Consider the following 6,237-nt stretch of genomic DNA (forward strand, 5'->3'; position numbering starts at 1 on the left):
ACAGTCAGGACCCTCAGCTATAGGTCTGTTGGCATTTGCTTGGATCTGGAGGTCCACTCCAGATCCTGTTTGCCTGGGTATCAGCAGTGGAGGCTGCAGAAGATAGAATATTGCTGAACAGTGCATGTTGCTGTCTGATTCTTGCTCTGGAAGCTTCGTCTCAGGGGTGTACCCACTGTGTGAGGTATGGGGTGTCGGTCTGCCCCTAGTGGGGGATGTCTCCCAGTTAGGCTACTCGAGGGTCAGGGACCCACTTGAGCAGGCAGTCTGTCCATTCTCAGATCTCAACCTCCATGCTGGGAGATCCACTGTTCTCTTCAAAGCCGTCAGATAGGGTCATTTACCTCTGCTGAGGTTTCTGCTACTTTTGGTTTAGCTATTACCTGTCCCTAGAGATGGAGTCTACAGAGACAGGCAGGCCCCCTTGAGCTGCAGTGGGCTCCACCCAGTTCGAGCTTGCCAGCATCTTTGTTTACCTACTTAAGTCTCAGCAATGGCTGACGCCCTTCCCCCAGCCTCGCTGCCATCTTGCAGTTAGATCTCAGACTGTTGTGCTAGCAATGAGGGAGGCTCCGTAGGCGTGGGACCCTCCCATCCAGGTGTGGGATATAATCTCCTGGTGTGCTGTTTGCTAAAACCCTTAGTAAAGCACAGTATTAGGGTGGGAGTTAGCCGATTTTCCAGGTGTTGTGTGTCTCAGTTTCCCTTGGCTAGGAAAAGGGATTCCCTTCCCCCTTGCACTTCCCAAGTGTGGTGATGGCTCGCCCTGCTTCAGCTCTCGCTGGTCAGGTTGCACCAGCTGACCAGCACCGATTGTCCAGCACTCCCCAGTGAGGTGAACCCAGTACCTCAGTTGAAAATGCAGAAATCACCCATCCTCTGTGTCGCTCGTGCCAGGAGCTGGAGGCTGGAGCTGCTCCTATTTGGCCATCTTGCTTTCAAATCCTGAGACCCTTTAGAAGGAACTTTTGAGTCACTGCACCAGACAAAGAATCATACCAGATAAGCTTCTTGAGATAAAGTCTTCTGCACAGCTTCTCAGAGATGGTATAACATCCATCCACATAATGACTTCCCAGCTTCCTCGGCCAAGGGTCCTTCCAACCTTTACTCAGATACCTCCTTAGAGAGAGATCCTGAGGTCATCAGACTCGCGTGCCATGACAGCTGAGCTGAGATCTGCCTACATATGACCTTCACTATTTACAAGACAAAATAGTGAAAAAGTTGCATTTGGATACAAGTATGTTCTGAGGGATTCCATTCTCTTTGGTGTACTAATGTTTCTTTTAAAGTGCTAATAATAGCTCCCATTTAGAATTTTTAAATAGCATAACAAATGTAAACTAACTAATGCGTCCTCTGGATCATGGTAAATAATGAATAAATTTAACTCCCTTTACCTTCTCCCTTTGCTATTTTTTCCATACCCGGATTTATACATTTTTAAAAAACTAAATCTGCTACTAAATGACAGCTTTAAATTTAGTTTTTAAAATTTGTTATTGTATATATTTGTGGGGTAAAAAGTGATGTTATGGTATATATATACACAATGTACAGTGATTAAATCGAGTCAAATAACATTTTACCACCTCAATACTTAATATTTTTTGTAGTGAGAACATTTGAAATTTACTCTCTTAGCAATTTCAAAACATACAATACATTATTATTATTAACTATAGCCACCATGATGTACAACAGATCTTTAAAAACTTATTCTTCCTGCCTAACTGAACTTTGTACTCTTTGACCAACATCTTTCCATTCGCTCACTTCCCAGCCTCTGGTAATCACCATTACAGACTCTGCTTCTATGAGTCCAGTTGTTTTAGACTCCACATAATAAATGAGATCATGCAGCATTTGGCTTTCTGTGCCTGGCTTATCTTGCTTAGCATGATGTCTTACAGGTTAGTCCATGTTGTGGCAAATAACAGAATCTCATTCTTTGTTAAGGCTGAATACTATTCCATTGGGTATATATACCACATTTTCCTTATCCATTCATCCACTGATGGACACTTAGGTTGTTGATTCCATATATTGGCTATTGTAAATAGTGCCACAGTGAGCATGAGAGTGCAACTATCTCTTTGACATACTGATTTCGAATCCTTCGGATATATCTCAGAAGTGAGATTACAGGATCATATGATAATTCTCCTTTTAGTCTTTTGAGGAACTCCATACAGCTTTCCCTATGACCATACTAATTACATTCTCATCAACAGTGTACAATGATTTCCTTTTCTCTACATCCTCACCAAAACTTATTATTTTTTCTCTTTTTGATAATAGCCATTCTGACAGGTATAAAGTGATAGCTCATTGTAGTTTTAATTTGCATTTTTTGATGATTAGTAATGTTGAGAATTTTTTCATATATCTGTTGGCCAGTTGCATGTCTTCTTTGGAAAAATGTCTTTGCCCATTTTTAAATTGGGATTTTTGGTTTCTTGCTATTGAGTTGTTTGAATTCCTTATATATTTTGGATATAAATCCCTAATTAGATTTAAGGCTCACAAATACTTTCTCCAACAAAGCCTCCCACTTTATTCTTTTTACTCAAGATTGCCTTGGCTATTATAATTTTTTTACATATTTGGCTGTCCTTGAGCAACCTCCATGAGGTGTCGCAGTCACAAAGCCATGTCTCCATGTATGTGCTGCTAGAAAAGTCTTGAGGGTTGACTCCTAACAGACTCACAGGGTTGCATTGCCATATTAAATTTACACAAACCATTCATTTTCAAACTTTCAGACTCAGAAAATTTCATCATCACATCGAGATCAGAGCCATATGTTAGGCTGGGCTTACATGAGCCAAGATTAGAAAATTAGGCATACAACCAAATCACCGTATTTTTGGTGAGAAACCGTTGTCCTAGGCCTAAATTTCTCAAGTTTTCTATATGATTACCTAAGCATCTGTGAAGGCTCCTGTCACCCCACTTGAGCTTGGATACCATGTACTAGATCACCCCCTTGCATGAATGTCTTCCTCACTATAAGTGGCTTCCACTTCCACTGCTAGACTGCCCTCCCACAGGAAGGGCCTCCTCACCTTACATGTATTCTGACATCCCAAGCCCACTGGGGTTGCTTAATGCAGGGTGTCCAAGCCCATGTGGGGTTAGGAGTGTGACCACATTGGAAGAAGGCCTGGTGTGAGTGCTTTCCCCACCCCACACAGATCTAGGCACCCTACTCTAGATTGCTGTGGCTACCCACCCTGCCAAGGTCACTGTTGACACTGTGCTTTCTTTCTTTCACAAAAGTTTTGTTGCTTTTTAAAAGAACTGGAATCAAGATATTTAGAACCAACAAGATTTTCAAGGTCATGACCCTTCTTTTTTCTTCCATTATGGGGGTATAACCAGGAAAATTTGTTAAGCAAACAGTACAGTAGTCCTCCCTATCTGCCAGGAATAAGCATTAAGACCCTCAGTGGATGTGAGAAACCACAGGTAGTACTGAAACCTATATACTGTATACTATGCTTTCTCTTATATATACATACCTGTGATTAATTTATAAATTAGGCATAGTAAGAGGTTAACAATAGTAACTAATAATAAAGTAGAATGGAGATGTGGCAAGATGGCAGAATAGGAACAGCTCTGATCTTCAGTTCCCAGTGAGACCAATGCAGAAAGCAGGTGATTTCTGCATTTCCAACTGAGGTATCCTGTTCACCTCATTGGGACTTGTTAGGCATGGGTGCAGGCCATGAAGGGTGAGCAGAAGCAGGGTGGGGCGTTGCCTCACTCAGAAAGTGCAAGGAGTTGGGGGGGCCTCCCTTTCCCAGTCAAGGGAAGCCAGGAGGAACTGTGCTATCCAGTCCAGATACTACACTTTTCCCATGGTTCTTGCAATCCGCAGACCAGGAGATTCCCTTGTGTGCCTACACAACCAGGACCCTGGGTTTCAAGCACAAAACTGGGCAGCTGTTTGGGCAGACACCAAGCTAGCAGCAGGAGTTTTTGTTTTTGTTTTTGTACCCCAGTGGCACCTGGAACCCCAATGAGACAGAACCGTTCACTCCCCTGGAAAGAGGGCTGAAGCCAGGGAGCCAAGTGGTCATGCTCAGTGGATCCCACTGTCACAGAGTCCAGCAAGCTAAGAACCACTGGCTTGAAATTCTCACTGCCAGCACAGCAGTCTGAAATCAACCTGGGAAGATTGAGCTTGGTGGAGTAAGGGTGTCCATCATTACTGAGGTTTGAGTAGGCGGTTTTCCCTTGACAGTGCTTAGGAGGCCAGGAAGGTTGGACTGGGCAGAATTCACCAAAGTCTGGCAAAGTGGCTGTGGCCAGACTGCCTCTCTAGATTCCTCTTCACTGGGCAGGGCATCTCTGAAAGAAAGGCAGCAGCCCCAGTCAGGGGCTTATAGATAAAACTCCCATCTCCCTGGGACAGAGCAACTGGGGGGAGGGGTGGCTGTGGGCACAGCCTCAGCAGACTTAAACGTTCCTGCCTGCTGGCTGTGAAGAGAGCAGCAGATCCTGACAAAGAGAGTTCTCCCAGCACAGCACTCAAGCACTGCTAAGGGACAGACTGCTTTCTCAAGTGAGTTCCTGACTGGGACAGATCTCCCGAAAGGAGGTGACAGATACTTCATACAGGAGAGCTCCAGCTGACCTCAGGCAAGTGCCCTTCTGGGATGAAGCTTCCAGAGGAAGGACCAGGAAGCAACCTTTGCTATTCTGCAGCCTCCACTGGTGATACCCAGGTAATTAGGATCTGGAGTGGACCTCCAGCAAACTGCAGCAGACCTGCAGAGAGAAGACTGACTGTGAGAAGAAAAACTAACAAGCAGCAATAACATCAACATCAACAAAAAGGAACCACACACACACACACACACACAAAGCCCATCCAAAGTAAATCCACGAAGATGAGGAAAAAGCAGTGCAAAAATGCTAAAAATTCCAAAAACCAGAATGTCTCTTCTCCTCCAAATGATCACAATTCCTCTCCAGCACACACACACACACAAAGCCCATCCAAAGTAAATCCACGAAGATGAGGAAAAAGCAGTGCAAAAATGCTAAAAATTCCAAAAACCAGAATGTCTCTTCTCCTCCAAATGATCACAATTCCTCTCCAGCAAGGATACAAAACTGGACAGAGAAAGAGTTTGACAAATTGGCAGAAGTAGGCTTCAGAAGGTGGGTAATAACAAATTCCTCTGTGGAAATGATCACAATTCCTCTCCAGCAAGGATACAAAACTGGACAGAGAATGAGTTTGACAAATTGGCAGAAGTAGGCTTCAGAATGTGGGTAATAACAACTTCCTCTGAGCTAAAGGATCATGTTCTAACCCAATGCAAAGAAACTAAGAAACTTGAAAAAAGATTAGACTAATTGCTAACTAGAATAACCAGTTTAGAGAAGAACATACATGACCTGATGGAGCTGAAAAACACAGCATGAGAACTTCATGAAGCTAACACAAGTATCAACAGCAGAATCGATCAAGCAGAAGAAAGGATATGAGAGACTGAAGATCAACTTACTGAAATACGGTGTGAAGACAAGATTAGAGAAAAAAAATAAAAAGGAAAGAACAAAGCCTCCAAGAAATATGGGACTACGTGAAAAGACCAAACCTATGATTGATTGAGGTCCCTGAAAGTGATGGGGAGAATGGAACCAAGCTGGAAAACACACTTCAGGATATTAACCCGGAGAACTCCCCCAACCTAGCAAGGCAGACAACATTCAAGTTGAGGAAATACAGAGAACACCACTAAGATACTTCTCAGGAAGAGCAACCACAAGACACATAATCGTCAGATTCTGCAAGGTTGAAATGAAGGAAAAATGTTAAGGCAGCCAGAGAGAAAGGTCGGGTTACCTACAAAGGGAAGCCCATGAGACTAACTGCTGATCTCTTTGCAGAAACTCCACAAGCCAGAAGAGAGTGGGGACCAATATTCAACATTCTTAAAGAAAAGAATTTTCAACCCAGAATTTCATATCCAGCCAAATAGAGTTTCATAAGTGAAAGAGAAATAAAATCCTTTACAGACAAGCAAATGCTGAGAGATTTTGTCACCACCAGGCCTGTCTTACAAGACCTCCTGAAGAAAGCACTAAATACGGAAAGGAAAAACCAGTACCAGCCACTGCAAAAACACACCAAAATATAAAGACCAATGACATTATGAAGAAACTCCATCAACTAATGTGCAAAATAACTAGTTAGCAAAATGATGACAGGAT

Source organism: Colobus angolensis, unplaced genomic scaffold, assembly GCF_000951035.1.
Source record: "Colobus angolensis palliatus isolate OR3802 unplaced genomic scaffold, Cang.pa_1.0 Scaffold88, whole genome shotgun sequence".
Lineage (NCBI taxonomy): Eukaryota > Metazoa > Chordata > Mammalia > Primates > Cercopithecidae > Colobus > Colobus angolensis.